This window comes from Lissotriton helveticus, chromosome 2_1 (assembly GCF_964261635.1).
Source record: "Lissotriton helveticus chromosome 2_1, aLisHel1.1, whole genome shotgun sequence".
Classification (NCBI taxonomy): domain Eukaryota; kingdom Metazoa; phylum Chordata; class Amphibia; order Caudata; family Salamandridae; genus Lissotriton; species Lissotriton helveticus.
In genome coordinates this window covers 194,998,524-195,022,624 of record NC_136059.1, presented here as the reverse complement: position 1 = coordinate 195,022,624, position 24,101 = coordinate 194,998,524, and the positions used below count along the sequence as shown (strand labels likewise).

Below are 24,101 nucleotides of genomic sequence, written 5' to 3'. Positions count from 1 at the left end.
CATTCAAAGAATGTATGCAATCACAGTGCTGAAAACATCTTCGTTTCCCAGAGGTCCCTTACTGTAATGCTTAAAGATGGGAGTGCAGGAAAGAGCACTCACATTTATTGTTGCGGTCTCACTAGATTGTGGTAACTGACAAAGATTCCAGCAGGGGAATCGACAGATATGCGTTGACACAGTTTCTGACAAAAACTGTTTCACAGTCACCCAAACGAGATGGCCACTGGTCCCTCGGCAGCAGTGCCTTCATATACTTCCAACTGCCTGCGAGGGAGCAGGTCGGCTACAGGGGGTCTCGCCGATCCTGTTCAAATGCACAATACCTTTCTCCGTAGGAGCGGGGCCCTCTTCACTGGGGACTCTCCGGTTGGAAGGCGGTGCGGCGGCGGCCATTCTGGGCGGCCCTTGAGTGGTTGAAGCAGACTCGGTGGTTGGATAGCAGGCTGAACACAGATTTCCCTTGAGGTTACCATAAGCTGTTGGCATGCAGCACGGCCTCTGCTGACGTGGGCGGACTGAGCTGGTGCGCTATCACGGGGTAAGCACTGGTTACCAAGGCAACACTGGAAGTTGCGCCGGAAGGGCATCGCTTGGCACAGCAGCTTCTGTTTATACATAGATGGTGATTTAGATTGGCGCACAGCGCTAATCTTCGTAGACTACAAATGCAGGTCGGAAGCAAGTGCTGGACCTTTGTACAGCCCTTTTCTGCAGGTCAGGAAACGTTGTGCTGGCCTGGAGGAACTGGTCTGCAAGACTCACGGGGGTGATGAAGTATTTTATGGCACTGAGATTTCTTAAAAAAGAGACAAGCCAGGAAGCCATTGGAGTTACTTAAGTTGGACTTGTAGAGGTGGTATAGAGAAAGTCCAGTCCTTTTCACTGCCCAACCAAGAGGCAGCAGACCAACACAGGAGAGCAAGTAGCAAAGTGTCAGTCCATCCTACAGCACAGCACTCACAGGCAGTAGGCCAACACAGCAAATCAGTTAGCAAAGTAGCAGCCCCTCCTAGCAAAGCAGCTCCTCTTCTTGGCAGAGTCTCTTCAGGACCCAAAAGTGAACTGAGTGCATGGTGTCAGAGGCGCAGTACTTATACCCATTTTAGTCTTTGAAGTAGGCATACTTCAAAGAGTCTTTTGAACGTCTCCAGTTACAGACTCAGTAAAGGGGAGTATGAAGCTTTTTGTGTGGGGACAGGCACAGCCCTATTCAGGTGAAAATGTCAGCTCCTTCCTCACACTCTAGCTCGGGAAGACCCATCAACCTGGTGATGGGCCATCAGGATGTGCGTGGCACATCTCATATCCCTTTATGTGTGACTGTCAAGAGGGAATGCACAAAGCCCAGCTGTCACCCAAGCCAGACGTGTATGCAGAGACAGCCAGAGACACAGAATGGTTAAAGTAAGAAAATGTCAACTTTCTAAAAGTGGCATTTTCACACTTACAATTTAAAACCTGACTTCACCATAAGTTGCGATTTTAAATTGAGAGTCCAGAGACACTAAACTCGAAATTTCTATCTGTTCCCAATTAGAAATTACACTTAAAAGATGTTTAAGGCAATCCCAATGTTAACCTATGGGGGAGATAGGCCTTGCAGTAGCGAAAAAACTAATTTAAGAGTATTTCACTACCAGGACATGTAAAACTGAAAAGTAATTGTTCTACTTTTTAAATACACAGCACCCTGCCATAATGGCTGCCCTGGGCCTTCCTAAGGGGTAACGTATATGCAATAAAAAGGAAGATTTGGGCCTGTCCAGTAAGTTAACTTGCCAGGTTGAAATGGCAGTTTAAAACCGCTCACATAGGCTTTGTAATGGCAGGCCTAAGCTATTCTTTAAGGTACTCCTCAGACGAGACCCTACAACCCCCTGACCATCACCTACCCACCCCCCCCTAAATTACGCCTCCCAACTATCAACTACTAAAACGAATCCTCAGTCATTGAATCCTAACTCGCTTACTCTACCCGCGAGCCAGAGGCGACCGCATGAATCACGACTTGACCCCCCTCACCCCAGGCCCAAGGCCACCCACAGGAATAACTCAGGCAACATTATCACTAAAAGCCAATATCTCAATTCCAAGTTCTCCCCTTCCCTGGACAACACCCCCCTCCTCCTGGGAGACGAATCAGAGACTCGCTCTATATGGAAAGCCAGCTAGAAACGGTAATAAAATCATACTTAGCCTCACTTCACACCGGAATTCTCAGCAACACCCACACCTCACACCCAAAAATAACAACACGAAACACCCAAGACCTCTAAAGGATAAATGGCACAGCTGGAAAACAACGCTGGAAAACAACGCCCCTCGCGAACCAATCACAGAGACCTAATAGAACAAAAACCTCAATGCCCATGAGAGAGGCGATGGAACTTGCCACCTTATATGACATATCCCATACTATCATCCCTAACTACAAGATCCAGGCCATCACTGGATTCGGTAGAGACCGCTCCCCACCCAGAACGCCAAGGCCACCAGATTTCCTCTCTTCTATTCCCATGGTCCCCCTAACAAAATCTCAGCAACGAGGAGATTAACATCAAATGTTTACACAGTAACTGTGGATCGGCCAAGAAACATGCTACAGAACTGGCAGAAAACATCCTTGAACACGACATAGACATCGCGTTCATTTCTGAAACATGGCTCAATGAGTTCTCTGACCCATCCATGGACATGCTTGTACCCCCAGGCTTCTCAATCATTAACAAAAACAGAAAAATCAATTGAGGTGGGGGCACTGCAATAATACACAAGGACAGCATCTCTGATAATGGAAATTGACTCCTTCAACTATAACTCATTTGAATGTCTAACTACCAACATCAAGATGAGGGAAAACAAAACTCTACTGTGCCATCTCCTCTACCATCCACCTAGCAACACCACCGCATGTGGTGAACACCTCTCTGCTTATCAAAAAGGATTCCTTTCTGTGTATTATTCTTTTAGTTGGTGACCATGAGGCCTACACATTTAAATCAGTGACCTTTGGTTTGTAACTGTGACACTAGACAAGTATTCGTGATCCACACTAAAGTATCATTTTTGTAACTCAAGGTTTATTTTCATAAAAAACATTTGTATTCAATAGAACCATATTTTAAAAATGCATTCAATATATACTTTAATTAGGTGCTCTGGTACAATCTTATATATACTATCTAACAATTCCGATTTACGGTGTCTAACTCAGAGTCACACACAATATATAAAATCATATACTTTCATAATTACAAGTTAACACTGAACAAATACATTTCATAGACATTAAAAAGTCCCAAATACATTTCATAGGGCCAGATGTAGTTAGCCAAATACCGGTCGGAAACGGCCGAATTCGGCCGTTACCGACCGGTATTTGGAGATCGGCATGTAGGTGACAGAAAATAGGCCGAATCGGTAAATTTCCCGAATCGGTAACTTTACCGATCGGTAAAGTTACCGATCGGTAAAGTTACCGATCGGTAAAGTTACCGATCGGCAAAGTTACCGATCGGTTACCGATCGGTAACTTTACCGATCGGTAACTTTACCGATCGGTAAAATACCGATTCGGTAATTAAGAATAGGTAAAATTGAAGTTTGAGATGTAGGGAGGCTCTGAAATACCGATTTTGGGCCCAAATCGGTATTTAAGAGTCGGTATTTACCATGGATTCAAATCAGGTGTTAACCAGGTACAGCCTATAAAAAAGGACCCAAAATGCAATTCTGTTTGCAAAATGGCGGCATTCTATGTAATTGCAAGACGGCTACGGCTACAGGAGGAAGGAGAGAGGGAATGGCTGAGACAGGAGCAGGTCTACAGGCAGAGGGTGACCCTGTTCATGCTCACAGAGGAAGAGATTGTGCAAAGGTACAGGTTGGCTCCAGACACCATCATGGAGCTCATCAGGGACCTCAAACCTCTGTTGGAGCACCCCACCCCAAGGGCACATGCAATACCAGCACATGTACAGGTGCTGTGCAGCATCCACCTGCTGGCGGCAGGGAGCTACCAGAGCGTGGTTGCTGCGGTGGGAGGGGTGACCCAGAGCAGCCTCTCAAGGTTTTTTCACAGATTCCTTGACGCCATGTTGCACAGGATGGACCATTACATTTCTTTTCCATCCACCCATGCAGAACTGGTTCAAACCAAATCGGACTTCTACCAGATGGCAGGATTTCCCCATATCATCGGATGCATTGATGGCACACACATCCCCATTTGTCCCCCTGATGCCACAGAATACATTTACCGCAATAGGAAATCAACCCACACCATCAACGTGCAGGTGATTTGCAATGCTAAGCACTACATCACAGACCTTGTAGCAAAATTCCCGGGAAGTACCCATGATTCATATATATTTCAGAACAGTGGCATCTATGAACGGCTGACTGCAGGGGAATTTGGTGAAGGCTACCTCCTAGGTAAGACACAGTGTGCAACACCTATTAGACCTATTGCAATTAGCAGTACATGTATGCATGTGAGTAAATTATTCCCTTTTCTTTCCAGGAGACAGTGCATATGCCCTTCGCTCATTCATACTAACCCCCTACCTCAACCCCTCAACACCCAGCCAAAGGAGGTACAACCGGGCACACAAGCGCACACGCAATGTTGTTGAGAGAACATTTGGAATTTGGAAGAGCAGGTTTAGATGCCTGCACAAGAGTGGAGGTGCAAGGCAGTATACCCCCATCACATGCTGTAAGATCATTGCTGCCTGTGCCATGTTGCACAATCTGGCTGTTAAGAAGGGGACTGAGGTGGAGTTAAGTGACTATGAGGATCACGACGACGACAATGCTGTGCCTGAAAGACATCCTGCAGGAGTGTCAACACCAAGTGATGGCAGATACAGACGTGAGGAGATTACACGCAACTATTTCTGAGTAAGTGAAGACACTGAGCTATAGTCAAAGCACAAGCTTCTGTTTATTTAGGTTTCATAAACAGATGGTAAAGAAAAAAAGATCAACAGTAAGCATTTGACATCAATGCTCACAGTGAGCAAACACACTCAGACAGGTCTTGAACCCACCCACCATAGTTGCATATTGTCACTAGGCTTGTTTAAATGGCACAAATGTGCAAATGTAACTTTAACAACTAAATAAACAAATGTCCACAGGCAGTAGGCCATAGTAAAAAATGTTCATTTTCGGCCACGCTTTGCACTGCCAGGTGTTTGTGGCTCAGCCTGTACACTGGGCGTTTGGCCTGTAGCCTCACCCTGTCGCCTGCTGCTCCTCCTTGGCTCAACACTATGTGGGCTAGCTGTGCTGCTCCTACTGGTGCTAGGTTCACTGTCCGGCACGTCAAGAGCAGAACTTCGTGCACTTTGTGCATTGAGTAGGGCCTCCAGCGCACCAGTCATTCCAGCTATGCCCCTTGTTAACTGGTTGGTATTATTAGTCAGGACTTCCTGGCTATTGATGCTACGCCTGCATAGCAGGGATGTGGCTGTTCCCAGGCGGTGTAAGGATTTCTCTGCTCTCTGTGCTCGCTGCTTGTCCCTGCGCCTTGCAGCAATTTCAGAGTCAAGTTTAGTGCACAGTTGCTGTATGCCTGTTGCCATGCACTTGTTCACCTCCACAAGCTCTTGTATGCCCTTGCCAATGTCCTGAATGTTAATGTTCATGTTTCTCATTTGTCTCTGACAGGCCATGATGCCCTTGCCCTGCATCCTCTGTATCCTGACCATCAATCCCTCCAGGCCTTGGAAGACACTGGACCCCTCCCCACGTGCACCTGCACCCCTTCCTTGGACTGTGCGCCTTCTAGTGGTAGGTGGTACAGGCTCTGTGCCGGGCTGCAGTGTGGCAGTGATGTCAGCCTCAGACAAGTCATGTGACTCTACACCCACCATTTCCTCAGCACCTATCTCCATTTGCAGCAGTGGGGAAACAACATGCCTCCTGCTAGGGTGTGCACCAGGTGTTACCAATTCAAGGGATGCAGGCATTTCTGGTGATGACACCAATAGTGGTGACTGTGAGGGAATTGGGGATCCATTTATTTATTTTTATTTTATTTTGCGTGTTTGTAGAGCGCTAGAATAGACTCCCAGGGGAGTATCTCCGCGCTGTATGACTGCCGAACCTGCAGGAGATCGAGTTACATAACTGCAATCCAATTCTGAAACTGTGTGGTTAGACCTGGAACAAGAACGTCTTCAGCTTTTTTCTGAAGGCCAGATGATTTTCAAGCTGCCTAAGCTGGAGGGGGAGGCCATTCCAAATCTTCGTTCCCCTTACCGACAGAGCCTTACCCCCTTGCCTTGCCCGCTTGATCCTAGGAATCGTAAGAAGCAATTGATCACTGGACCGTAGAGCACGGGAAGGGACATACGGCACAAACTTGTCTGCCAGATAAGAGGGACCCAAACCATGAAGTTCTTTATGTACCGTACAACAGATCTTAAAGATGACTCTCTGACGAATGGAGAGCCAATGAAGCCTGGCAAGAAGTGGTTTTGATGGTGTCCTGGGAGGAGCATTTACAACCAGCCTAGCTGCAGTGTTCTGCACGACCTGTAACCTGTCCAGATCCTCCTCATTAGCTGACAACAAGAGGCCATTACAATAGTCGAGACGACTGATAACCAGCGCCTGGACCAGGGTCTTTCTAATGGTGTCTGGAAGCAATGGAAAAACTCTGCGCAGCAGTCCTATAGTTCGAAAACAGGACCCAACAAGGTTGGTAACATGCTGCTTCAGGCTGAGTTCTTGTTCCAGACGGACCCCTAGGTTCTTGACTATCTGCTTAGGCTCAGGGACTGGGCCTAGGTCTAAAGGCCACCAGTCAGGAGCCCAGCAGATCTTAGCCTCACCGAAGAGCATAACCTCTGTCTTTGAAACATTGCACTGCAACATGTTCAAAGACATCCATTGGGAAACTGCTCTCATCCCCTCAGAGAAAGAATGTAATACCTCTGGAGTTAGGTGGTCAAAGGGAAAGAGCAGCTGGGTATCGTCAGCATATGACACTGGGCAAAAACCAAAGGCTCTCAGGATATTCGCCAGGGGGGCCACATAGATGTTAAATAATGTGGGGCTCAAACAAGAGCCCTGTGGCACCCCCTTAGTAATCCTGGTCTCCTTGGATCGAAAATCTCCCATGGTGACACATTGGGTTCGATCCAAAAGAAAGCTCTTTAGCCAAGCCAGTGCCATGCCCCCTAGTCCACTCTCAGTCAGACGCTCGACCAAAATTTCATGTGAGATGGTATCAAAATCTGCCGATAGATCTAGCAGCACCAGGACGGCTGATGTTCCTTTGTCCTGGAGCATGCGTAGATCATCGGTAGATCATCATTCCATGCATTTCCTCACTGATGTCTGTTGCTTGGGAGGATGGCTGCCCACTCGGAACCCCTGTGTCCTGGGATGCACTGGGCCCTGGATCCTGACTGTCATCCCTCTGGGGTGCCGTGCCTTCTGCCTCCTCGGACTGCCTTCTGGATGTGTGACCTGTGGACATATGGGCACATATCAGCTAGGTGCTAATGTGTCACAGCCACTACAATTAAACATATCAATTTGCACTTTGAACATGCTGCCTGCCCTTCATTTTGTCTGCAAACATTTAAATTACTTGTTGGTTACAGTGCCATGTCACATGTTCTGTCACTGACTGACTACATGTACCATGATGCATTGCTACAGTTTTGCACACACACCATGGGACTGGGGTAACTGAGCTGCAAGGGGTGAGGGATGGATGGGGGTGGGAGGGGGATTGCTGTGCATGCATCTTACCTTTTGTTTTTGCAGATTTAGCCGAGCTGTCCACTTCTCCCAGTCCATGGACACTTTCAGACTCCAGGGTTGTGGCTACCAGCTCCTCAAGCTCGGTGAGTGGGGGTGCTGTGTTCTTTCCTCCACCTGTTTTCTGTGACTGTTTGTGGCGATCAGCCAATTTTTTCTTTGTGAGGCTCCTTAGGTCATAGAACCTCTTCTTTAAGTCTTCTGTCACTCTGGTGGTCACTCCCACAGCATTCACTTTATCTAGGATGTCCAGCCATATTTTCCTTTTTGTGGATTCTGCCACAGTGAGGGACAGTTTTCCAAAAAGTCTGTGGTGTACCTTGACCACCTCCTCAACAAGCACCTGTAATTCAGTACTACTGAACTTAAGTTTCCTTTTCCTTTCTGCCTGCTCACTTTCCCTGCTGCTTTCCATTTTAAAGTGTTCTCAATTCACGAGCTCTGCCTGCTGCTGCTGCTGCTGCTGCTCCCAGTCTCTCTGCTCCAACTGCCTTTCCAGAACCTTCTAATTAGTTGCAGCTGCCTGTGTGCACACTTCCTGCCAGGAAGGGGGAGGGTGGTTGCACCTGATTGGCTGTTGTGTTGAGTTTCACTTTTGGTTGCTGGCCGACGCGGGAAATACCGATCGGTATTTACCGATCGGTATTTACCGATCGGTAATTACCGATCGGTATTTCCAATGCTTTCCTATGGGACTTTTGCCCCATAGGAATGCATTGGCCATACCGATCGGTAAATACCGATCGGTAATTACCGATTCAAAATTTACCTATTCTTATTTACCGATTCTTACCGAATCGGTAATTGGAACATCTGGATGTTCCTACATACCCCCCCTTCTTATTTACCGATTCTTATTTACCGAATCGGTAAAATTCGGTAATTAAGGATCGGTAAATATTTTTTACCTACATCTGGCCCATAGACATTAAAAAGTCCCACTGACAGTGGGACTTTTTAATGTCTATGAAATGTATTTGTTCAGTGTTAACTTGTAATTATGAAAGTATATGATTTTATATATTGTGTGTGACTCTGAGTTAGACACCGTAAATCGGAATTGTTAGATAGTATATATAAGATTGTACCAGAGCACCTAATTAAAGTATATATTGAATGCATTTTTAAAATATGGTTCTATTGAATACAAATGTTTTTTATGAAAATAAACCTTGAGTTACAAAAATGATACTTTAGTGTGGATCACGAATACTTGTCTAGTGTCACAGTTACAAACCAAAGGTCACTGATTTAAATGTGTAGGCCTCATGGTCACCAACTAAAAGAATAATACACAGAAAGGAATCCTTTTTGATAAGCAATTGATACCCAGTCCTTTCTGGTCCCTGGGAAACTCTCTATTTTGGAGAGTGAACACCTCTCTGGCCTGATAACTCACTGTGCACTCCGGGACTCCAACAGCATAATTCTTGGTTACCTCAACCTACATTGGAATGAGGAAAGCAACTCGATGATCCAAACCTTAAATGGACTGCTGCACAACACCAATCTTACCCATTACTGTACAGACAGACAGATAACAGAGGATCAATCCGGGATGCCATCATAGCCCAAGCAGACACAGTCACTATCGACCGCATCCTGCTGGTGGACTGGTCTGACCACCATTTAATTCTATTCCACATCAACCAAACCACCCAATACCTGCCACACACACTAGAACCACTCCACTGGGAAGAAACCTAAATAAAATTCCTCTTAGGGACTTAGAGGAAAAGGTAAGCGCGCTCCTCCCCATCACCACAGACAACCTCTCCACAACAGAACTCACCTCACAATACACAAATATGACATCCGTCATGGACCAATTAGCCCCATTGATAAAGAATAGAGTCAGGAACCACCCTTCTAGATCCTCCGACATCAACTCGGAAAGAAGACAGCTCAAAGCTGCAGAAAGACTCTGGCAGAACATTCCGTCCACAATCCTCCTTAATCAACTCAAATCAGTCCACAGGGCATACAATAAGCACTTCGAGAACGAAAAAAAGTCCTTCTTTTGTAGGGCCCTTGACAACACAAAAAACAGGCTGGAAGAACTCTTCAATGTCATCAGACAACAAACTTCAAAGCCCCCTGTATCCACTGTACAGGCCTCCAAAGTCCTGTGTGAGAACTTTGCCAATTTCTTTGATGATAAAATCACAAAGATTGAGCTCTCCCTAGACGTCTACCTCTGCCACCCTGACAGAAGCTCACTCACTGAGACAGAAGCTACCACACCCAAGCACCTCCCAAACAAATGGAAATCTTTTAACCCCCCTGGGTAGCTGTGCGCTTTACAAATACTGGATTTACATTTATATCTCTGTAGCTGAGATAGCAATAATGATTGCTAGTTCTACTCCCTCAACTCACGTCTCTGACCCCATTCCGTCCCAACTGGCCAAAAAGATCAATCTCACCCTAGCACCGATCTAGATCAATATTATAAATAGCTCCCTGAGAACAGGAGTTATGCCTGAATGTCTCAAAATCGGACAAGTCACACCTCTACTAAAGAAACCGGGCTCGGAAGCAAATGATCTGAACAACTTCAGACCCGTCTCCAACCTTCCTCTACTAGCTAAAATCCTGGAAAGGTGTGCTCTCCTCCAACTCACCCAACACATGGATTGCAATAAACTCCTAGACCCTCACCAATCGTCATAGATGACATCCAGAACTCTCGAGACTACGACCAAAGCTGTCTACTCATACTCTTGAACCGATCGGCAGCCTTCGACGCGGTTGACCACAAATTACTCATTAAGGTACTACAAGAGAGGGTGGGAGCGGACGAAGTGGTCTTACAGTGGTTCACATCCTTTCTACAGAAGCGCACCCAAACGATAAAAATCAACAACTTCATGTCTGACCTTCACCCTGTCAACAGGGGCGTACCCCAAGGATCAGTTCTCTCCCCACAACTCTTCAACATCTATATGGAGCCCCTCACCACCATACTCATAAAATCCATCATCTCCTTCCACCTCTATGTGGATGACACCCAGATCTATCTCAAAATCTCTTCCATGGACGACATCCAAAGACTAAACAACACTTTAAGAGAAGTCTAACTACCACTCTATCACTGGAAACTCAACCAAGACAAAACGGATATCCTTCTCATTTCCAACAAGGAGCAGAACCCCCAAATCACAGAATGGCTGAAAGCCATTGATGCTCTCAACTGCAATCTCACCCTTGCCAACTCAGTGAAATCACTGGTAATCACATTGGACCCAAAATTAGACATGGCCAAACACATCAAAAACTCTGCCAAGAACGCCTTCCTCTCCCTCAAACTGCTCAACAAAATAAAGCCCTTCATACCTCCGAATGACCTTAAACAAGCTACTCAAGCCCTAGTGCTGTCCAGACTGGACTATGGGAATGCAACCCTCACAGTAGCAGCAAAATCCCACCTGGCTCCCCTCAGAGCAACTATGAATGCAGCAGCCAGAATGGTCACCGGAGTAAAGAAATTTGAACATATCTCGCCTGCACTCAGACAACTAAAATGGCTTCCAATTGAAATGCGTGCGAACATCAGTACTGCTTGTCTCATGCACAAAGCTCTACACACCGGAAAACCTGCCTATCTGGCCACAAAACTCAAAAAAGCAGGCCAGACAAGGAGCCTCAGGAGTACCAACACTCTACTCCTCATCCCCCAGAGAACTCGCAAACAAAAAACGCATCTCGATCCTTCTCGGGAAATGCGCCCAAAATCTGAAACTCCATCCCAGTCCATATCAGGACCAACCCTCCTTTGTAAACTTCAAAAGACAACTCAAAGACCTCTCCCTCAACCGATCCCTTCCAAATGGATAGCCGCTGCCCAAACGCAAACTCCTGAACACTGCAGCACTCAGCCACCTGAGCATTAAGACTTCTACCGCTTCCACCACCCGAACGGTACATGGGCATCCCCTCCCGAAAAGGTCCCCACACAAATCAATTTGTAGACCACTCCTATATAATGCGTTTTCATCCCAATAATGTGATACTATATTCTCAGACTTTTAATTTGGCATGATTCAATATGTATAATATTGTTTGTTTGTTAATATCTCAATATGTAAAACATTCTTTGACTGATTTCACCAATACTTATGCGGTAAAGCGCTCAGATACCCTCGGGTCTGGCTAGCACTATATAAAACTCCTAAATAAATAAAGACTGCTGAGTGGTTGGCACAATCAGTGCTGCAGGCCCACTAGTAGCATTTAATTTTCAGGCCCTGGACACATAGTGCACTCTACTAGGGGTTTATAAATAAATTAAATATGCCAATAGTGGATAATCCAATGCTACCATGTTTAGGGTACAGAGCATATTTACGATAGCGCTGGTTAGCAGTAGTAAAGTGCCCAGAATCCTAAAGCCAACAAAAACGAATTCAGCAAAAATGGGAGGAGGAAGGCCAAAAGTTTGGGGGTGACACTGCAGAAAGCACCATTTCCAACAAGTTACAGGTTTGGTTTTGGGAAACATACATGAAGGGTTGTCATTTGTACCCAAGGTGATGCTGAGAAGTCTGTGCTGTGTGGAAGAGGGTGGTGGATGCTTCCCATGTCCCTGGGGAATGGTCATGGCTACATAACACATGGCTGTGTTTGCAAACAGGATAAGGTTGTGTACTGGAGGCTGATGAGTGAGGTGACTGCTGATGTTTGTAGTCCACCATATGCATCGAGGGCATGACTAAGTCCTACTAGGCCCCCCACGTATGGGCCTAGACAGCTGTCATTGTCCTTCCTCACTGTCTGAATATGTTCCCGCTGCAATTGAAACATCTGTTTGTGTCTCTCCTGCACTTGTTTGGTCTGTAGGTGTGTTTCTATGTCTCCCAGGAGTGTGTGGATGGTGCTCATGCACCCTCCCTGTTCTGGTGTTTATGCCGCAAGCAGTCTTGTTCTCACAGTGGCCAGATCATAGCAGGCAAAACTCCTGTGTTTGTATGGCTGTCCCACTTCAACACTTGGTTGTACCTCCATTCAAAGGGTCCCGTGAGCTTTAAACCTTGTCAGGGTAATGTTTTCCCTGATCCAAGGCACAGCACAAACAAAACATTTTCTGTTCCAATATTCTTATATGGAATTAATGTAAATGATTCACTGTAAACCTCTTGTATCTTAAGTGTTCAATCACGGTGTCCAAAACAACTAAATAGAGTTGTCTTACTCAATGTGTTTAGGACCAAGTATTCTACATCATGAGTAACATTTTGGTGCATTATCCTGTGTTAAGTGTTGCAAAGTCTGGGTAGGTTCAACTTTGGAGCTAACGACTGGGACCACAATGAGCAGGCAATGCCAACTTATCTCTTCCTGGATGTCTGTCACGTCACTTCAACAACAGCACCTTTTTTTATGTCTATTGTAGTCATAATAACCATAATTGGTATCCAAAACAGGAAGTATATATTCAAATCAACAAAATATTCTGTAACCCGGTCATTCATTTAATTCCTTTCAGGCCCTGTTTGAGAAACTCTGAATTCAAAAGACTTTTTTCAAAAGAAGTCTGTCAACTTTATTCTTAGGAAAAGTTTGTGCAGCAACATCAATAATTTCTAGGTTAATTTGTTGATCTTGCGTCACCATTCACGACAGTTGCAAGCTAATGAAGAATTAAACCGAAATGTAACATTATTGATACAGTTTTCAGACCAGCTTGTTTTGGCCCTCCTCATTTTCTAGTGAGACCACTGAGGACTTCCAAGATTCAAGGGGACTCTGTCAATAACATTTTAAGATTAGGTAATATGCTGTGATCTGGGATGAAACCCCTCTAGTCCTTGTGAACCAGAAATGGAAGTACCTTCAGCACCCTGATTCATAATATTTTTCGGGATATCTTGAAATTTGGGATCAGCATTGATAAATAATTTGGTGATTTATCTAACAAATCGGAATCAGGTTTACTAGTGCAGCGTATCAGATATGTATTGTGACTGTATAGGGCTCGGCTGTAACAGCTACCACCTGGTACATGCGCAATACATCCAGTGGAGCCCTTTTCTGCTGGGAAGGTGATATTTTAGTTTTTAAATGAAAAACAAATGATCCATGAATTGTTTATTTTCATGTAAAATATGCACATGCCAAGCAATTAGTGGCAGAGCAAGGTGGTGGGTGGACCTCCTGGCGCCCCAATGGGCGAGCCTCCACCGGTCCAAGCCAGCACTCTCCCCAGCAGCTCAGTTGCATCGCCGCTCCTGGGACACCACCGCCTACCCTCAACAGGGTTCACGCCTGCTACCGGCACCTCAGTCCACCCCTTCGCCGGTGCCTCCACAGGCCGATGTGCTGCCGTTTCTCTACTTTTGCCTCCTGCTCCCCCTGACTTTACCCGCTCTGCCCTGGTAACTGTGTCGCATTTGACATCTGTTTTATTTGTGATTATTGTGTTTTCATTGTTCATTGTTGTATTTCCCTTCCTCTGTGCCCATCGGTTTTCCAGATCGTTTCTGTTGCCTGTTTTCCCACCGCCAAAGCCCTGCGTCCCTTCCACTCGTTGCAGTCCCGCTCCCTCCTCCCTTCCTCTGGTCCCGCCCCCCTCCCCATCATAATGGCGACACCTGTGCGGTTGCACCAAAGGCAAGCCCGTCTGCGCCTGTCTGCGACCGGACCGCGGCCAGTTCCAGGAACCCTGGATCTCTGCACCGCCAACGCTACGACCCAGCGCTCTCAACCCAGGCAACAACGACGACTACAAGCTAGTCTCACCAGCCGACACCCTTCAGCTGTCACCGATGCCGGCACATCTGCCGCACCGCCACGACCACGGATCCAGCGCAACCCACCCGCAGAAACACAACCAAACCGAAGACCCTACAATGCATCCTCTTCAATGTACGATCCCTCCACAAACACACCACCGAAATCTGGGACCTCCTCAACAGCACCACCCCAGACGTAGCATTCTTCCCCGAAACCTTGACCAACACCACCGTGGGACCAGACATCGCCATCGCCATTTCCCAAGGATACAAGATCTCCAGGAAGGACCGCACCACCCACCCGGATGGAGGAATCGCCATCGTCCACAAAATCACCCTCCGCCTGAGCACACTCCCGACGAACCGGATGGAGCACCTTCACTTCAAGGTACTGGTCAGCCCTACCTCCACCCTCCGAGGAACACTCATCTACCGATCCCCTGGACCGCGCGGACCTTTCACCAATTACATCACGGACATCATCTCCCCGCATGCCATCGCATCCACCAACTACAACCTACTAGGAGACCTCAACTTCCACCTCGACAACCAATTGGACCCCAGCACCACATCCCTCCTGGACAACCTCCACAACATCGGACTACGCCAGATCGAGACCGAACCCACGCACTCAGCAGGACACACTCTCGACCCCCTCTTCACAACAGGAAACTTGATCACCTTCAGCCACACCACCGAACTCCCATGAGCAGACCACCGATGCATCCTCTTCACCTTCAGAACACCCACCATCCACAGACACCAGCACCTGCTCCCATGAAGAAACTGGACCAGAATCACTGACGGCAGCTAACCTCTTCACTCAGCAACTCCACACCAACCACCACGGAAAACGACGACCCCAACACCGCATCCCGAACCCTGCACAGATGGATCTCCAACAGCACCAACACCACAGCCTCCCTCAAGAAAAACACCACCACCAATGCCAAGAAAGCTACATGGTTCACCACCGAACTTCAAGAGTCCAGACGCACCTGCAGCCGCCTCAAAAAGGCCTGGAGGAACACAAAATCCACAGAAGCCCACAACAACTTCAGAGCCTCCACCAGCGCCTACCACCAACTCATCAGACAAACGAGGAAAAAAGCGATTGAAGACAGAATCTCCACTGATGCACAACAGCAAAGAACTCTTCAACATCATCAAGGAGTTCGCCCAACCCACCAGCAAAGCCGCTGACACCATCGCACCCATGCTCTGCCACACCATCAAGCGCTCACTGGCAACTGCCACGTTCCCCGACGACTGGAAACATGTCAAGATCAACCCCCTCCTGAAGAAACCCTTGGTGGACCCCACCGACCTCAAAAACTTCAGACCCATCTCCCTGCTCCCTTTCCCAGTGAAAGTCATCGAGAGAGCCGTCAACAGCCAACTCGCCACATTCATCGAAAAGCATAACATCCTTGACTCCTCCCAATCCGGTTTCAGAAAAAATTACAGTATGGAAACCGCAACAGACGACATCTGCACCCTACTTGGCAGAGGAGAAAGAGCAGCCCTCATCCTCCTCGACCTCTCAGCGGCGTTCGACACAGTCTCTCACCGCACCCTAATACACAGTCTCCACGACGCAGGAATCCAAGACAAGGCCCTTGACTGGATCTGCTCCTTCCTAACCGGCAGAACGCAATGGGTCAGACTCCCTCCCCGCCCCCCCTAATCTCACGGACCCTACACCAAGCACCTGCGGAGTCCCTCAGGGATCCTCCCTCAGCCCTTCGCTCTTCAACGTCTACATGGCCCCGCTCGCCCGCATCGTCAGAACCTACAGACTCAACATTGTGTCATATGCAGACACCCAACTCATCCCTTCCCTATCCAACTAACCCAACACTGCCAGACAACTTTCGAGAAGGCATGGAAGCCGTCGCCATATGGATGAAAAACAGCTGCCTGCAACTAAACACAAACAAAATGGAAATACTCATCATGGGCCCAAATCCCAATGCCTGGAACGTCACCTGGTGGTCCCATATCCTCGGCAGCCCGCCCACCCCCATGGACCACGCACGTAACCTGGGAATCATCCTGGACTCAGAGCTCAAAATGGACCGCCAGATGAACTCCGTCTCGTCCTCCTGCTTCCACACCCTCCGCCTCCTACGCAAGACCTTCAAATGGATCCCCCTCAAACACAGGAAAACAGTCACTCACGCCCTGGTCTCCAGCAGACTCGACTACGGCAACGCACTCTACGCCGGTATAAACAAGAACCTCACCCGCAAGCTACAGAACATCCAAAACACTGCCGCTAGACTGGTCCTCAACCTGCCAAGACGCTGCCACATCTCCCAGCACCTACGCACACTGCACTGGCTCCCCATCGAGGCAAGAGTCACCTTCAAGATACTCACCCAGGCACACAAGGCCCTCTACGACACCGGACCAGCATATCTGAACAGCCAACTCAAATTCCACGCACCCCAAAGAACCCTACGATCAGCTTAGCTTGCCTACGCAGTAGTGCCCCGCACCAGAAATACCAGATCGGGAGGCCGCTCCTTCTCCTTCCTCACAACCAGAGCCAGGAACGACCTGCCACTCCACCTCAGACAGACAATATCACTCCCCATCTTTGTAAGAAACCTCAGGACCTGGCTTTTCGACAGACCCCCTCCTTGATGGACTGAAACCTGCTGATCCCCCCCACATCCCCTCCCAGCACCTTGAGACCCTTACGGGTGAGTAGTCACGCTTAACAAAACCATGATCGATTGATTGATTGGCTTACTACTACTAGTTCAGAGATATCCCTTTGTACATTGGCGCCTCAGTTTAGACAAGTGACTCAAGAGGATCCTTCACTTTCACAGCCACAGAGTACGTAGAGTTACTTGGAAGCACAGGCATGCGCTGCAGGAGTTCATTTCCCACATAGCTGCAGTTTCTGTTCCCGCTTGGCATGTGTTTTGAGACTAATCTTCCCAGTAATGTCTCTCGAACGCACTTTTTTCTTAATCATTCAAGGCTGTCCTAATTATTCCAGTCAGTAAACGGGCAGCAAGGCATCTGGTTATCATTTTACTGAAAGCTACAAATTGCCTGGATGTACTGCAGGGCGGATTTTGATACGTTTTCCTCGGAAAGTGAGTTTCTGCTTTTAATTTAATGTCCTTGCAGGGGCCGAGCTTCCTACTGAGGAGCACTTTACATGAAAAAATATAGCCCCACAGGAATCGTTTCATAACACACCTCAGCCCAGTCCATCTTTGGCAGGAGGCCTCCAACATAAAACCAAAAATGCGTAAAAATTCGCCAAGTAAGGTTCTCTTGCGAGCTGACCCTCCCCATTAGATGTGAAAGGTAAAGTGCATATATCAAGCATACATGAAGTTATGATGCATGAAATTCAAATTAAAGGGCGAGTATGGTTGTCTGTGATAATTGAATGTTTGAGTGAGTACATTTGCTGAGCCAGGGATTATGTCACTTGGTAAATGCAGAATTGTTTTTTAAGCGTGATGGTTTGATTGCCTTTGTGGGTGTCTGGTTCACTACTCAATCATTTGGTTGAGTGATCAAGGAGCCAATTTATATGTTGGCGGAGAGGGAACTTCGTCGTGGCAGTGTTCCCTCCCCACCAACACAGTAGTACGCCTACCCAGTTTAAATACAGTGGACCATAGGTTTGGCTATAGCATTGATTACTTCATTAATGAATGAAGAGATTTATATAGCGCACCTATCACTCCGAGGAGCATCAAGGGGCTAAAGCAGAAAGAAGACTAGCGAGGACAGCAGCGGTATGATTCTACCAGATCAGATGAGTGAGAAAACTAAATTGTCTGAGGCTCCGAAGATCCACGTTTTCAGGGATTTCTTTAAAATGGATTCTGTCCGAGAGAGCCAGAGATGGATGGGTAGAGAGTTCCAGACTTTGGTCCCTAGGACTGCCATTGATTTGTCTCCTCTGGAAACCAGATTGAAGCTGGGTGATGTGAGAAGATTTGCTGATAAGGATCTTAAGCGGCGCTGTGTCAGATACGGTTTAATTCTGGCTGTAAGGTACCTGGGTCCTGATGACATGATAGCTCTGTAAGTGATTATCGGGATCTTGAAGAGGATTCTTTTATGTATGGCACCATTGTAAGAATTTTACAGCTGCTGTGGCTGAAAAAACACTAGGTTTTTTTAATACCAGACAAGCTGCTGCATATTAAACTATCTGTAGTTTCTTCAAGACAGCCTTATTGGCACCTGCATATAAGCTGTTGCAGTAGTCTAGTCTGGACATGATCAGAGCTAATGCAACAGGCTTGCAAGCCTTACCTGGTAACAGATCAAAAAACCTTTTTGAGAGACTTTATCAGATGGAAGCATGTGCCGGCCACAGAGAGCTTGTTGATGGAAGGATAATGAGGTATCACATTTTAATCCCAAATTCCTCACTACAATTCACTGCATTTGGCGGGGAGGAATATCATTTGGCCACCACTGACTGGGCAAGAAGGTGTTAGATTTGCCAGGCAGCATGATCTCGGTTTTTTGGCTGTAGTATTTCGGGTGATTGATTGCATCCAGTGAATGACAGCAGTAAGGCATTGTTGGAAATTCTCCTCTGCATTGGTGGATTCCTTATCTAGTACTAGAATTAACTGAGTACCATCTGGTTAGAAATAGTTTCAATGTTAGACGAGGATATCACATTTAGCAGTAGGGCCATTTAGATGTTGAACAGTGTTGAGCTTAAGACAGAGCCCTGTGGGACTACAGAAAGCAAGGGTTTCTTCACAGATTGATAATGGCAGAGGGTAACTATTTGGTTGCTATTAGCCTGAAAGATTTCAGCCAAGCAAGATCCATGTGGGAAATGCCATATCATTTGAGTCGGTCTCCCAAGATGTCATGGAGACCGTGTCAAATGCGGCCGATAGATCCAACAGAATCAGCACTACATTTTTCCATTGGTCGAAGGCGAATTTAAGTGTTTCAGTGGTATGTAGTTGTGCTGATTCTGTGGAGTGCATGGGCCTAAAATCTGATTGACTTCAATGCCGGATATTAGCCTCTTCCAGGAAGTCGGTCAATTGGGTGTTCACTAATTTTTCAGTAATTTTACTGAGGCTGGGTGGAAGAGAAACAGGACGAAGATTCGAGAGGATTGTACGTTCAGATAATTGCTTTTTTTGGAGTGGTTCAACTGCTGTGATTTTCCAAAGTGATGGTACTACTGCTTGAGTGATTGATGAGTTTCAAATCTTGTTGAGGGTTGGGTTAAAGATGTCAATGATGGTATGCAGTAACTTTGGAGGGCATGGGTCAAAAGGGGAACCTGATTTGTATGAGAAGATAGCTTGGCATGACTCTTCCAGACTGACCTCCTTAAAGAATTTGAGAGCCAGTCTATCATCATGGTCATGTGCCTCAGAGCCCGGAGAGGGGGTTAACTCAAGATTTTTTGGAAGCCTAAGACTTTCTGTTAACAAACAAATGCGCAATTCGATCACAAAGAGTCTGTGATGACAGAATCTCATGTTCTAGTCTGAAACTGCCCGCCTGATTAGGTTAGTGAAGTAGGATTTCTTTTCTATTTTGATTTGTTGATGGTAATTTGCGAGAGCAGATTCAAAGAGTGAGAGGTGATGCGGAATCAATCCGTACATTTCCCCCAGACGCGATCAACCAAATGTACGGATTGATTCCGCATCACCGCCTTTGATTGAGTCAGGCAAAGGTGACTTCAACTTTACTTTTGGAATTATTTTCCCTTTCTTCGAAGTAATCCTCATGAATAGATTGGAGCACTGCGCGCTGCTCGCACACGTGCAGTGACGCCTCACTCCCGCCTACTCTACAAGCACAGGAGAGCTACGGGACTCGCGGGTTTCCTTTCGACGGTGGGACTTCTGTCCGGGTGCGGGCACTCTCGCGGCAACACTCCTCTCCCTGTTGGCGGCCCCGGGGCTCTCCATATCTCACCGGAGCCCCGGGCCGCGAGACGACATATCTCGGCCGGCTGTTAGTTTCTTTTTCAGAGGCGGGCGCCGGCCAATCACAGCGCGGCAGCGGGCGGGACTTCCTTCCAAAACCGGAAGTCCCACCCCACGTCAGGCACTACGGTGCCTGACTTCCTGTTCTGCGGCGCGAGGGCCGCGGCGGTGATTTTCCGGGCACAGAGAGGGGTAGGCACCTTCAAAATACACGTAAATAGCGGGGTGAGCACCCGCTAGGCCACTGATAAGCGGGGTGGCACCCGTGAATAAAAATAAAATAAGCAGGGTATAACGCAGGGTAGGCTCCTGCGCACTCGGGCACCCAAAGGGCAGGAGCGCTTCTCTCCGAGGGAAAACGACAGCGCTCTGCCCAGGGACGACAAGATAAAAGCGCGCTCAAGGCGCTGGGGGCACAAACAGTACCAGGGCCCTAAGGAAGGACCCCTTAGGCAACTAGGGCCCCAGCAACATGGTCCTCCTGGGTAAAGAAGGAATCCTGGGGTAGGGAAAGCGGAGCAGGCAGCTCCTAACAAAGAAAAAGTCCTCCAGTCCCCCCAGGCAAGGCAGAAGGATCCAAGAGAAGTCCATCAGCAATCCAGGTGCTGGGCAGGGTCCAGGGAGGCAAGCCTTCCCCTGAGCCCCAGCAGCAGCACGCCCCTGGCAGATTCAAGTGTCAGAACAAGAACATTTTGTAAGGGGACACAGCCCCTTTTTATACATTGAATTTCCGTTGTCTAAAGGTGCAGGGTGGGGGAAAAACCAGGCGCGCTGGTTGGTGAGCACCCTTGATGTGCTCAGGCCCTCACTCTATTCACTGGCAGGACTAGGGTCGTTAGACGCACCACAGGGGGCGGAACCAGCATTGTGTGGGGAAAACCCAGCCCTATTCAGGACACAGGTGCACCCCTCCCTCACATCAGCATGCTAATCTCTCCATTCACCACCGGGGCAGACCCATACAGACTCCTGGAGCCAGGCTCCCCAGCCAATCACGTGCCAGCACACTCACTGCACACGCACACCCATGTCTAGAAGTGGCACTTCCCCACTAGACACATACACGCCGCATACATCATTTCGCAGCATTGAATCACACGAGTCTGCACATACCAGACTCGAGCCTGCACACCCCATGCATCAGGAACTACCAGGGACACATACATTCACCATGCATTCCTAAGGGAGGGCAGGCCTATCTCACCACACGCACGCACTTTACCCTGGGACACCGTGGTAAAGTGCGCAGAAACCAAAAATCACTAACACCATGTCACAATTTAAAGCAAAAAGTTCAGGGGTGAACCTGCCAGAAGGGCCAAGTCCAACATTACCCCTACGCTATCCAACGCTTTCCCTACTGTTGCCCTCTCGGGAGTGGGAATAGTATTTTTTACCCCTACGCTATCCAACGCTTTCCCTACTGTTGCACTCTCTGGAGTGGGAATAGTAATTTTTACCCCTACGCTATCCAACGCTTTCCCTACTGTTGCACTCTCTAGAGTGGGAATAGTAATTTTTACCCCTACACTATCCAACGCTTTCCCTACTGTTGCACTCTCTGGAGTGGGAATAGTAATTTTTACCCCTACGCTATCCAACACTTTCCCTACTGTTGCACTTTCGGGAGTGGGAATAGTCTATTTACCCCTACGCTATCCAGCGCTTTCCCTACTGTTGCATTCACTTGAGTGGGAATAGTAATTTTTACCCCTTTGCTACCCAATGTTTTAACTACTAATGTTTTTATTTTGTTATTAAATGTATGTATTTTTTTTAATACTTGAATGTGTTAATTAAATATAGAATATTTAATTTTATTCAAAATGTTTTATATATGTGTTTATTTTATTTTTATATAATTATTAAAGTTTATAAATTAAATAAAGATAATAGTTAATAAAATGTATTTAAGTAAATATATGTACACATTTGTTGTGTTTATATTTATTAAATTACGTTTATTTGTTATAATTAGTTAAAATATAAATTTAATTTAATTTATTTTGTCAATATTAATATCATTTAATTATTTAATTTAAGTTATGTTATTTTTTAAAGTCGATATTTTTTACATCTATATTTTTTACATCTATATTTTTGAGTCGATATTATTGTACTTACCTGTTTAAGTATAGGGAGTCGATATTTTTGTAATCGATATTTTTACATCTATATTTTTGTTAACTATATTTTTGTTATCGATATTTAAACATGGAACCATGCAAAAGAACCCCTGCACGACTACTTTTACATAATGCAGTTTAAGGACTACTCATAGAAATGAAATAAAGATCTGGGACACACCTTATCATTGCCAAAAGGCCTTAGTTTAAGATCAAATTATATTGTTGCCTTTTTGGTTGTTAAGTTGCTGTCATATTGCTTATGATTTGTTACAACATGCAGTCATTAAATGTTGCACAGTCACTAATTAAAAACCATTAAACATTACTTTGTACAATGTTTAGGCTCTCTGTATAGTTAAAAACTCTCCAATAACTAAACCATTTCATCACTGCCATACAAGGTGAATGTGATACGAAACGGATACAACCTTATTTTCCGGAGGATGGTAGCACAGTAAACTACTATGTGAATAGTGAGACCTCTCCGCCAGTAGAATCTGTTGCTTCAACAAACTACAATCCCACTTGCTGAAGCCAACAACACTTTACAAACACACATTATCTAGTACAAATGCTAAATGTTTTCTTCTAGTCTAATAAAGTGAACTTGAAGGACTCATGAAAAAGGATGGCAAGTATTTCATACAAAGGATTGTGGGTATGCAGATGTCTGATCCTGACAACATTTCTCCCTGCTCGCATATACAACTCTCTTTTTGTTCACTAACCGCTCCCCCACTTTCTTTGCATTAAAAACCTGATGGCTCCGTTGTCGATTTTCTGCAGAACACCACCTGGGAACAGCAGCGGCTCCTCCGCTAAAGCAGAGGAGGGTCGTCCCACTGCTCTATGAGCAGTGGGAAGGAAAAATATAATCAAAATAACTGAACATTATTATCTTTTTATTTTTACTATAAGGGACTGGAGCCAGGTTAGAGTGGGGCTGGGCTCCTATCAAGGGGAGGAGTGGTTGGTACACCTAAGAGCACATGATGGTTTGACCGGCAGTCTTGGGTCAGCCAAATCGTCATGCACACTTAGCATGCTTTCCACCAGACTGTAAAGCACAGCCTGGGTGGAGAACATGCACAGGCTCCTACTCCCTGCCTGAGTGCCGAACCACGGCGCTCAGACCAATCTTGGTGCTGCTGTCATGGTGACCGCAGCATCTTGATTGGCCTAACGGAGTCTAGAATCCTGGGTGCTGCCGGGATGGAGGATGGAGGAGAGGCGGAGACTGGAAATCGGAGATGAGCAGGTAAGTCTTTTTTTTCCCTAACCCCCTGTCCCCTCCACTGTTCCATGCCAGCCGCCACTGGAATAGGCTTTCTAGACCCCCTGACACTAAGGACTTTGTTAATGTGCCAACCCGAGACAGAAAGCCAGTGGGACTGCAACCACCCCACAACCCACAGAGCAAAAATCCTTTTGGGTAACAATCAATACCATGAGATGTCACGGGGATAATTAATGGAACCCATACCCCTTTTCATGATGGAAAG

The 24,101-nt window shown here is 46.7% G+C and overlaps 1 protein-coding gene across 1 annotated transcript in view; it reads right to left on the bottom strand.

Moving 5' to 3' along the window:
- LOC144817846 (uncharacterized) overlaps positions 1-24,101 on the bottom strand; it is a 239,179-nt gene that overhangs the window by 198,914 nt on the left and 16,164 nt on the right. The window lies entirely within an intron of this gene.